An 11,197-nucleotide genomic window follows, 5' to 3' on the forward strand; every position below is an offset into this window, starting at 1 on the left:
ATATCTAAGGTATTTGAATAACGCGCCACAGGATTCAACTGGCTGTTGAGTAGGTCCCACCTAGCCCATAGAGACACACGTGCGAGTGTCTACAGGCCAGACATAGGATCTATCCCTGGAGTGAAAACTTGCCGAGTCTTGACGTGGGTGGGGTTCAGTGACAACCCTATAGATGGGTCCTTTATCCGTAAGAAAGGAACAGTAAAACATTTTAAATGATTATTGCATGTTTAAAAAGGTCTGTACTAAATATTATTTATGAAATAAAATGGTTTTAAAGCTGTATCTCACCTTTAACGTAGGGACTATGCATTTTCGAGCCATCCCCCGGCAGGGCCCTGAGAAAAAAGGATTCCGGAACGACATGTGCGTGCGCTGGGGGTGTGTGCGTGTGAGGGAGGGTAATTGTGTGTGTGTGTTTCAAAACAAAAAGGGGGGTGTGTCTCTGCATGGATGGCTTTTGAAACCAGAAAAAGTGTGTGTAAGTTTGTTTAGGATTGGGGGCGTCTCTTCAATTGGGCTAGGCACTTTCAATTTTATTACCCCAAAAGCCTTTCAAATACGTATTTATCTCACCCACAGGCATGTGGGGGCTAAAAAGTGAAAAAGCCCAGGCATAAGATATCTTGTCTAGACGACCTCCTAAGGGTTTAAAACATATGTTATTTTCTAATCAGCACATATACTAAAGGTCCCCCACCCCGGGATATAAATTTACAACGGACACCCCCAAGCTGTGCTATGAAGCATAAATGCAATACCGGCAGACAGAATATGTCGAGACACCCGCCTGTGGTTTTTGGGTCTCTAGACATTCGGGGGTACTTTATAGGACCCTTTTATGCATACAGGATGTGGCCCGAAAAAACGGCACCCCCAGCTCTGTAAACTCATTGCCTAATAGTGAAACTAGCCAGTCGGTAAGACATCCTAAAGCGCAACATCAGGCCAACAGACAGAAGAGTTATCAGGCCAACAGATAATTGCAGAATTGGTCCTAGTGGAGCTTTCTGAAGGTGAGTTAGTGAAAATAATATATTAGATTTGGAGAGGTATTTTCAGGGAATTGTATGGATATTAAAAATGTGATATCGCTATTCTAAAACGGATGGACAATGATTTTTGGGTAATATGTCAAATGCACGTATTCTCATATTTTAATAATGTGTATATTTTTCGTATTAATATATGTTAATATTATCTAACGTCTGTAGGGTCTCAATCCTTTACACAGCTTCTCCGGGGGATAGATGATTCTCAGAACCAAACTGCGTGCAACCCTTTAAGTAGCCAATCTCCATCACACTATTGTCGACGTAAGTTCAATAATAAAAATCCCTAAGAAAATGTATACATTAAAAACAAAAAGTGTGAACCCTATATTAAAAGCTATTTTTGTGTTTACAGCGGACAGACCCAAAAGAAGGATCACGGGTGCTTCATGTAATCTGAACGAGGACATTGATGATATTCTGCCTTTCTGTTCGAACGGGTTTACCCTAACTCCCCCCAGGAACCAAGCTACATATTTCCGACCCAAACATGGCACAACATCAGCGCAAGTGCATTGCGCAGAATCCCCCCGGCCCGAAAAGTTACTGCTTCAAGAAACGGCCCTACACGGATAAGGTATGAAGCCATTATATATGTTATTAGTAATACATAGTTTATTATAATTTATACATTTTTTATGATTGAGTATGTTAAAACAATGACAAATAATGTTTTTTCAGACTCCAACGAGACTGCAGAATCTGCAAGGCCTGGTGAAAAAAGTCTAAAGCCCCCGGTTTCCGCGATTCGTCAGAACAGCCCGCGTCAAAAAAGCCGAGGTAATTTAATTATCTATTGTTAATATATAGTATTATATCTGAAATGTATTTGACATTTTAACCTAATATATTACATGTTTAACAATCTATTTTATGTACATATTATTTTCTTTCAGACTCCTCCCCGGCGTATAACGGCACAGAAGACCATACACACCGAGAACACGCGGAGGATTTCGGCACGCCAGACATTCACAATAAAACAACGAAACTGGATGATTTCAACGTTTTAAATGACATTCCTGAGGTAGACAACTGGATATTCTGTAACGCAACCAATCTTCTTGAGTCCTTCAATTCTTATGTAGAAACACCCAAACCTGAAATAGACCAAGCTCGGTTTATCAATGCCTTTTCAAAGGCTCTAAAATCCAGAAATGTCTTGCTACACAAACGAATGGTTGATTTACTCGAGCGGCAATACGGTCAGGATCTATCCTTCTGGCGTAGAACAATGCCCCGTTTGTTAAGCAACAAACCGTTTAAAAAACGCAAATACCGGCGGTAAAAACAGTTACCGAAATGGACGTGCCAATAATTGAGACAGTTGAAAGCCTTTTGCTGAAAATACCCCCGATCTACAAGCTTTAATTGAACGGATGAACGAGGGTGCGGTATCAGACATAATTCCGATAGACGAAAATCTATTTTCCCAAATTCCCGCCGACCTAATTGAAATAATTAAACATATGAACGAGTCAGGAACAACCTATGAAAACCAATTATGGCAAATCCCGCCCGCCCTAGTTTTTTTAATAAACCAGATGAACGAGAGCCTGAGATCTTCTACACCGGAACCCGCACACACCCCGCCATTAACTCCCATGTCAGAAGAGTCTGTAACTCAATATTATGTTTTTGAGGAATTGGAAAATTGTCTAATAAATCAGGAGGGAGATGGTCTTGATAGAAGTGTCAGGGTTGTGTACAGAAATAAATTCAGCAATACAGAGATTAGACAGTTTTTCAATTTCACATGGATGAATCAAAGTCTCGATTATGCGTTTTTTTACGTGATGATTTTGGAAACTCTGAACGAACTGTTACAAAGGGCAAGAGATTATGGCGAACCTCGTGATGTCTTACAGTTGGAAATTTGTGGAGATAGCATGCAAAACACTGTATCTCTTATTTTACCCAATGGTGAAGCAGATCTTGAACAATTTATAGCCCTGCTGGAACGACTTGTTCAATCAAATTTATCCATCACAGCCGATAGGTCGCTAGAGTTATAGTGCAAATAATACGGCAACCCCTGGGTGGTGGGGGTCAGAGAAGGCAACTTGATAGCCTAATGCAATCAGAAATCATAAACAATAAAATGGCATGCCTCATAAACGTTCACAATCCCGGTAATAAGCTATGCTTTGCAATAGGCCTAGCACATTTACTAAACCCTGGATGTACGGATCTAGAGGCGTTACAAAAGGCTAGAGAGCTTCAAAATGCTGTTGGTCTGGGCATGCAGGATGCAGTGGCATTCTCTGACATAGTCAAATTTTAAAACTTTCTGAACATCAAGATTGTGGTTTTGTACCACAGTAGAGCTAATGCTTCTCTCTTGAAATTCCAAAACAACCCCCAACCTCATCCTCAGATTCCGTACTTTTATGTGCAAAACGACCATTACTATGCAGTTACCAACATCGGAGCGTTTTTAGGCGCACCGTATGTGTGTCCAGCCTGTCATACCGGCTACACCCGAAAGGGGGGGCACTCGTGCCGTTATAACTGTTCCGTATGTCTGGATGAAAATTGTCCGATGCAGCCCTTAAACCTGACACCCTGTGCCGATTGTCACAGGACATGCCGTTCGGCCTACTGTTACGAAAAACACAACATTGAAACATGGCACCCCAAGGCCTGTAAATCTGTAAGCAGTTGTGATATTAACAGGACCCAATTGTTCACTCATCTTTCTAAAACACTTCAGAAAACCCCAATACAGAAACTTCACGTTTATAGCGCACAATTCTAGAGCATATGATTCGTACCTTCTTTTGAACCCTCTGATACAGCAAGGCATTGCACCCAGTGTCATAGCTCAAGGTAGTAAAATCTTGTGTTTTGTAGACCCCGCTTTCAACCAGAGATACATTGACAGTTTAAGCTTCTTACCCATGAGATTGGCTCAAATGCCCGAGGCCTTGGGTTTTGAGAACTCTGTGAAAGGTTGGTTTCCCCATTTTTTTTTTGTACATCTGAGGAGAATCTAAACTATATAGGATCTAATCCGAGACCCGAAATATATGGTTGTGATCAAATGTCTCCCAAAGAGCGAGAGAGATTCATGACATGGTACGAGACAGTATGTCACAACACTTTTGATTTCCACAAAGAGATGGAGTCCTACTGTGACAACGACGTGGTTATCCTTCGCGAGGGGTGCCTCAGATTCAGAGCAGAGGTCATCAAAGATGCAGGCATTGACCCCTGGAGTTGTACAACTATTGCATCGGCATGCATGAAAACCTATCGTACACACTTTCTACCTCCAGCATCTATAGCTATCCCCTCGCCTGACAACTACCGACGCCAATTCAAGTCATACCTCTAGTGGCTCCATTCAGTGGTTGGAGTACTTGGCCCAGGATAAAGACATTTTTATTCAACATGCTTTGAATAGGGGTGAGAAGGCGTTTGGGCCTTATCATGTAGATGGATACACACAGATTGACGGTGTTGAGACCGTGTTTGAGTACAACGGTTGTTTCTTCCACGGTTGTAAATGTTGCTTTGAGCCACAGGCCTTGTGTGTCCTAACCCAAAAGACTTTTGGTGAAATGTACCTAGAGTTTCAAGACAAATTGGAATCTTTACAGGCTACTTATGGTTTGAAAGTGAATATTATGTGGGAGCATGAGTGGACCACACTCAAAAAGTCTGATCCTCATGTTCGAGCTTTCCTTTGAAGCTTTGACACACCCGAACCATTGGAGCCACGACAGGCCCTGTATGGTGGCCGTACCAATGCTTTGACCTTGCGGTATGTAGCGCAACCAGACGAGACAATAGGTTACGTAGATTTTACATCTCTTTATCCTCATGTAATGAGTTCCTCATGCTATCCTATGGGGCATCCTGAAATTATTCACCTCGACTTTGACTTACCCCAAACTATTTTGGTCTGATCAAAGCAACTGTCTACCCACCTAGGGGTTTGTTTATACCAGTGTTGCCTTACAAGGGACCTCAAGGAAAACTTTTCTTTCCCCTATGTCGCACCTGCAGTGAAAACAACAACCAGGAAAAGCCGTGTGATCACTCAGATCAGGAAAGAGCCCTTACAGCTGTCTGGGTTACACCTGAATTCACAAAGGCTCTAGAGAAGGGGTATCGTGTGGCCAAAATCTTTGAAGTGTGGAACTTTTCCAGGAAATCAGACACTCTTTTTAAAGAGTACATCAAGACCTTCTTGAGATGCAAGCAAATGGCTTCAGGCTATCCTGCATCGGTCACAGATCAAGAGAGCAAAGAACAGTACATTCGAGACTATCATGACAGAGAAGGCATACTTCTTGACCCTGACCGAATAGAGGTCAACAAGACTAAACGAAACGTGTCGAAATTGTACTTAAACTTGCTTTGGGGGAAACTTTCGCAGAGATGCAATATGCTAACAACATCGATCATTAAAGACTCCGAAGAATTTTTTGAGTTCGTTGTTTTGGACCAATACGAAATTTCAAATTTTTCATTCTTGAGTCAAGACATTGCCCTGGTGCAATGGAGACGTAACAAGAAGTGGGTTCTACCCCCGGGTAATGTAAATGTGTTTCTTGCAGCATTTACCACGGCCTATGGCCGACTTGAACTGTACACCCTCATGGAGCAGCTTCAGAGGAGGGTTCTTTACCATGACACAGACTCTGTGGTCTATGTACGCAAACAGGATGACTGGACCCCCCCCACTTAGCAACTATCTGGGTGGTTTAACGAGTGAACTCAAAGATGGCGACCATATCACAGAATGGTCCTCCTGTGGGCCCAAAAGCTATGCTTTTAGGACTAAAGACAATCACGTGGTGTTGAAAGCCAAAGGCGTGACTCAAAACTACGAAAATGCCCCGCCTGTAAACTTGGAATCAATCACACGCTTGGTCGAGGGGTTCATAAACGATCGGAATAGTGACTTGGAGATTTTGAGCTCCTACAAAAAAAAATGTTGGGATAAAAAGGGCTTCCATCTCAGGAATGCCCCACTTACTAAAAGATTCAGGGTGTCTATGACAAGAGACTGCTTTTACCTAACGGGACCACACTGCCCTTTGGCTACTGACTTATGCTACAAGCCCCAGTGTGTCTTAAAGCTTAAGATATAATGGCTGCTGTAGAAGGTTTTGACCCCAGGTTGCAACTACCATTTTCGGCCTTAATCGCAGGCCCCTCCAACAGTGGTAAAACTTGTTTTGTAAAAAGTATTTTAGAGAATTCTGAACATGTGTTCAGAAGCCTGGCAATATTGTGTGGTGTTATTCATGTTATCAACCTATGTATGATGAATTGTTGAAGAAAATAAACATCAAGTTTGTTGAAGGAATACCTGAATCCCTGTCTGATGATAAACTTTTACCTCCTCATAAAAACAATCTGCTGGTTTTGGACAATATGCTATTTGCAGGTAGCGAACATCCTGAAATTGCACGAGCTTTTACCCAATATACTCATCATAGAAACCTGTCCGTGCTTTACTTGGTGCAGAATGTGTTTCACCAAGGTAAAAACAGCCGTACCATTAGTTTGAATGCCAATTACATGGCTTTGTTCAAAAACCCTAGAGACAAACTACAAATTAACACTCTAGCTCAGCAGATGTACCCGGGGAAGGAAATCCTATTTTATGGATAGCTATGAGGACGCTACCAAAGTGCCATTTTCTTATTTAATCGTGGATTTAAAAGCAAATACACCAGAACACCTGAGGCTCCAAACAGGCCTGTTCCCGTGGGAGTGGCCGGCTGCGTACATTCCTAAAAAGTAACCGCTATGTCTCTGCGTTTAAAAAGAAACCTGCCCCTCTTGAGAAGCCTAGATGGGGCTACAGCTAAAGAACGGAAGGCCATCTTGGATCACTGTTCTTCAGATCTCATATTATCCCTATGTGAGATTGCTTTAAATCTTCTCAAAGGGCGCATTCCACTCACCCTGACCCAATTAAAAAAATTCAAGAGACAAAAGACCGCGATCAAACTCTTTGCCAATAAAAGAGCCAGTCTTCGAAAGAAAAGACATAGCCTACAACAGTCTGTGGGTTTTCTTCTGCCGTTGCTAACTATAGCGGTGCCCTTCATCACCAGCCTTATTGCTGCCAGGCGTGGGGGTTGAACACAGAGTGTGATGGCAAATAAAATATACTTGGTGCCTCAACAAGAGTTGGATAGACTTAAAAAACAAATGCAGGGTCCTGAAAATATCAGACAAACAGCGGAAAATGATTTGGATACGGCCATGAAGGATATTTTGAACCGAAAAGGATTGAACCCCTATGATAAGGTAAAAAAATACACAAACCTCTTGCAAAGGTATTTGACCTTGGTAAAACAAAGTGAGAGAGATACCAACCATTTAACGCTTTCCCTACCTGAACCTTTAAAAGATGACGCACCTAGAGAGAGCCATGCCCCTGTAATGCCTGTACCTGCGATCTTACCGGCTGAAGATCAAATGCCTGTTGAAGATAATGTTATGCATGACATGTTGACACATGTTTCGGCACGTAACAGGAAAAATGCTAGATACATTATGAACAAGCTAAAAGACTCAAAGGGGACCGCTACTTGGAATGACAAAGGAGAGTTTATCCTTCAGGGCGCTGTTGTCAAGGGTTCCCATATGCTTGACTTGCTTAAAAGTACCACGGCAGCCTACAAGGTTGCTGATGACAGAAGACCACCAGGGTGGCGTCAGTTTCTTAAGGCCCTGGCAATCCTCAACATTCCCCTCTCGGGGGTACCTAACCATAAGCTTCGTCAACAGATTCAAGCTTTAAAACAAAACCCTTCACCGAGCTACAGCACCCCTAAAGATGCCCCAACAAACCCTCCCCCCTATGAAGGGGATGATGATGACTCATTTAGCCCCATGAACACCTCCGGACCTTTTCCTAATCCCGATCTCTCGGGGTGGTTAGACTTTTGAATGAATTGTGAATGACTTTTGAACGACTATGATTAAATTCAATAAAGTTTATTCGAAAAATTAAGCAATTTAACATTTGTGGCATTCTTGAAACATTTGACGTGAGCATACGCCTTGATTACACGGTCTTAAAGGACACATATTTGAACACTTTTGATATTTTCTAACAAAACAATCTACAACTATATCATTACTTCTTAAATCATCATTATAAAGAGACATAACATCTTCAAAAGAAACTCCACGGGCTCTTTGACACAGGTAGAATACACAGTGTTGACCACATGTAGTGGAAAGGTTATCTTGCACTTGTTTGATGCTGTAGTAGATCTTTGATCCGTTTTTGGTCAAAAAATCTTTAATAGATTTGGGAAAATGTGAAAAACCGGGGGGAAAGCCGTAGGAATCAAAAAAAGTTTAGATTTTTCTTCCTCTTTCATCTTCTAGTGTCACAGCTAGCCAGTGTTCACCCGGCATGTGTTTAGGATGGGTATTGACAATAAACATGGCCAGCCGCTCAGGCCATTTCTCAATAGGTAATTCATCACAAGCCCACACTCCATAAAATTGTTTTCCAATCAAGCGGGTCATGAGCCCCTCCAACTCTTGGGTATTCATGTCTTTGCTCAACGATCCTTAATAATAATCCACTAAAACCTGTCTTCGGGCATTCACTTCCAAAATTGAATCAGAGCACGCATAAACAATCATGCTAACTGTACAGGCTAAAGGTGTACGGAAACGCATTTCCAGCCTGAGGTTACCTTGGGACACCACAGACAGACTTCCTGAGGTGTCATCATCAGGGGATAAATTGAAAGCATACAAAACCCTCTGCAAAATAATTTCTGTCAATAGGTAAAGAGAGATCTTTTAGATGCCTCCCGGTAGCCAGGAATAGATTGTAAAATTCTCGCACAGATATGTTGTTATTAAATTGCGGTTGGAAAGCCTTAGGAGGGACCTGACGTCCATCCTGACAGAGAGCTACATACTCTGCATTGAAGTGTTGAAAATTAAATGGGTTTTTATGTAAGCTGCCGGTATTAGAGGCGTGATCAACCAAACCTATAACCACATAGCGGGGTAAAGGGCCTAGAAAAAGGTTTTCTTGACTGCAGATTCTACTGCCCACAGGTATGCTAAAGGTTTTCATGGTAATTCTTTGGAGAGGGTAAAGGGCATTTCCTTTCATCAAAGCCTGTGTGTGACCCAGACGAACTGCCGGAAATACAGACACTTTTTAATAAAAAGCGTTGCCCCCAACACTTTTAAACTAAAGTCCCCGTCTTGGGCAGACATCAGACAAAACTCATCCTTGGCCCTGGTTAATTTGAGTCTTAAATCAACCGAATTTAAAGAGTAAACTTTCTTGAAAGAAAATGTCAGAGTGTATAGGCCCTAGCAGATGAAACTCTCGAGATTCGACACAGTAGCGAGCGCGTGCCTCCAGTCCTTTGTTTGCACCGGTGGAAGGGTCTATTGATTCCATAGAGACTCCTGCAGTATCCTTGCTAAACAGCCCGGCGCTGAATTGTGTCTTGAGAGTGTCTTCGGAGTAGTTGAGTAAACACTCCATGATGGCCCTACAGGGGTATGTGGCACTGCTTTGACTGATTAGGCGTTCACCCAAAGTCACATCCACTTGGGAGAAGATGGTGGCCAAGGGGTAATTAATGAGACTCACTTTGGCATCGTTTGCAATATTAGCACCATCTATTTTGGTCACTTTTAGACGTAAATGCACCAAGGTGTTTTTGAGGTCCAGATAGTTGTCACCGTGGCCTGGTATGAAAAATTCTATAGGCCCGTTGTCGGTAATGGCCGAGAGTGGGGCTATTTCCACATAACTGGACCTGTCTATTGAATGTTGGGTTAAGGGGGCCGTGAAAAGATCGAGCTCTGTCTTTATAGCTTCAGAGGACATGCGGTGCAAAGAGTCATGTTTCTTGGTTCTTTTAGAAAATACTTCCGTGTTCTTTTTGGCGTTTTAGGTCCAGACCTCCTCACTTTACCACGTCTTTGACTTACTGAGTTTCTTTTAACGGCTAACCTCTGCTTTTTAGGGGCTGGCCTGCGTCTTATACCCGGAGGTCTCTTTTTTGGTCTTCGAGACAACATCATAAGCCCCGAGCCTTCTTGATGCTCGGCATCTGGTGACGCCCTTCGGTTCATAGCATTGGCTACAACCTCACTTACTATATTTTTAGCCGCTGATTTTAAATGCGGTTTGGCTATGCTGAGGCCTCTCTTTATAAACGGTAAAACCATCCTAAAGAGGTTACGAAATATACCGCCTATCCCCGAACCGTACATGGTTGGGGATCCATGATAGCCGGGTAATCCATTACCCACTTGATCAACATAGTATGAGACGTAGCGGTTAGGGTCGAGATGGTGGTTGTGTTCCATAACCATTTTAATTTATTTGTATTATGTTTATAAAAAATAAAATAAAAATAATAATATATATAATACTAATAATATATTATATATGTAGAGAGGCTTTGGAGGGCCTAAAGTGGAGTTTTACAATCGTTTTACCATAAGTAAATTCGATGTTTTCGTTCTGATGTTTTAAGCTCAACCAGAATGTTCTCAATATATTTCTTGCTTACAGGTACGTAGTGTGGCTTGTCGTAAATGACAGTGACTATCCCGCCATCCTTTCCCTCTATATGAACTGTTCTCAGGAGGGGCACACAACTGTCTCCTACCCTCTGATATGATATGATGTCGGTATACACAAATATGTTGTAAAACCCTGCATGTATATCCGCAGGGAATGGGGCTAATTTATCTTTCACATACGTCCATTTATTGGAACTCATCCCCAACATGTTGGCTAAATTACTGGTGGTCTTTATACCCCTATCCGCAGTCGTTGAGATTTGTACACGTTTATGAATAGGGTTGTAGCTCAAGAGTATTTCCGTATTGTTCTGGGTTAGGAGTTCATTCAACTCTGAGACGATCCTGTCGACGGTTCTATAGAACCCTTTTTTAATCTTTAGAAGTTTCGCAGGTTCCGATATCCTTTTGCAATAAAAATCCCGGTCCTTCTCTTTGATATTATACCAGCTGTGGGGGTATGTAATCTCGCTGAGACCTACTTCCCAGGCCTCGGATAACTCTATAGGCTTTGGAAAATTGGTTGTATAATTCGAACTTTGGTTCTTACGATATATGTGTGCAGACGCATTACTGGGGAGGGTCAGGTAGAAGCC

General features: G+C 42.2%; 1 long non-coding RNA gene across 2 annotated transcripts; it reads left to right on the forward strand.

The window, feature by feature from the left end:
* Positions 1-889: 889 nt before the first annotated feature.
* Positions 890-6,372, forward strand: LOC106587033 (uncharacterized). 2 transcript variants are annotated; one of them, XR_001324345.2, is made up of 5 exons: positions 890-1,016; positions 1,215-1,316; positions 1,408-1,629; positions 1,734-1,832; positions 1,949-6,372. It is a non-coding gene; the product is annotated as an uncharacterized lncRNA (long non-coding RNA). The 2 variants fall into 2 exon arrangements; XR_001324344.2 differs by having other exon boundaries at positions 1,235-1,316.
* The last annotated feature ends 4,825 nt before the right edge of the window (positions 6,373-11,197 follow it).

The sequence above is a fragment of the Salmo salar genome, chromosome ssa26 (genome assembly GCF_905237065.1).
Source record: "Salmo salar chromosome ssa26, Ssal_v3.1, whole genome shotgun sequence".
NCBI lineage: Eukaryota > Metazoa > Chordata > Actinopteri > Salmoniformes > Salmonidae > Salmo > Salmo salar.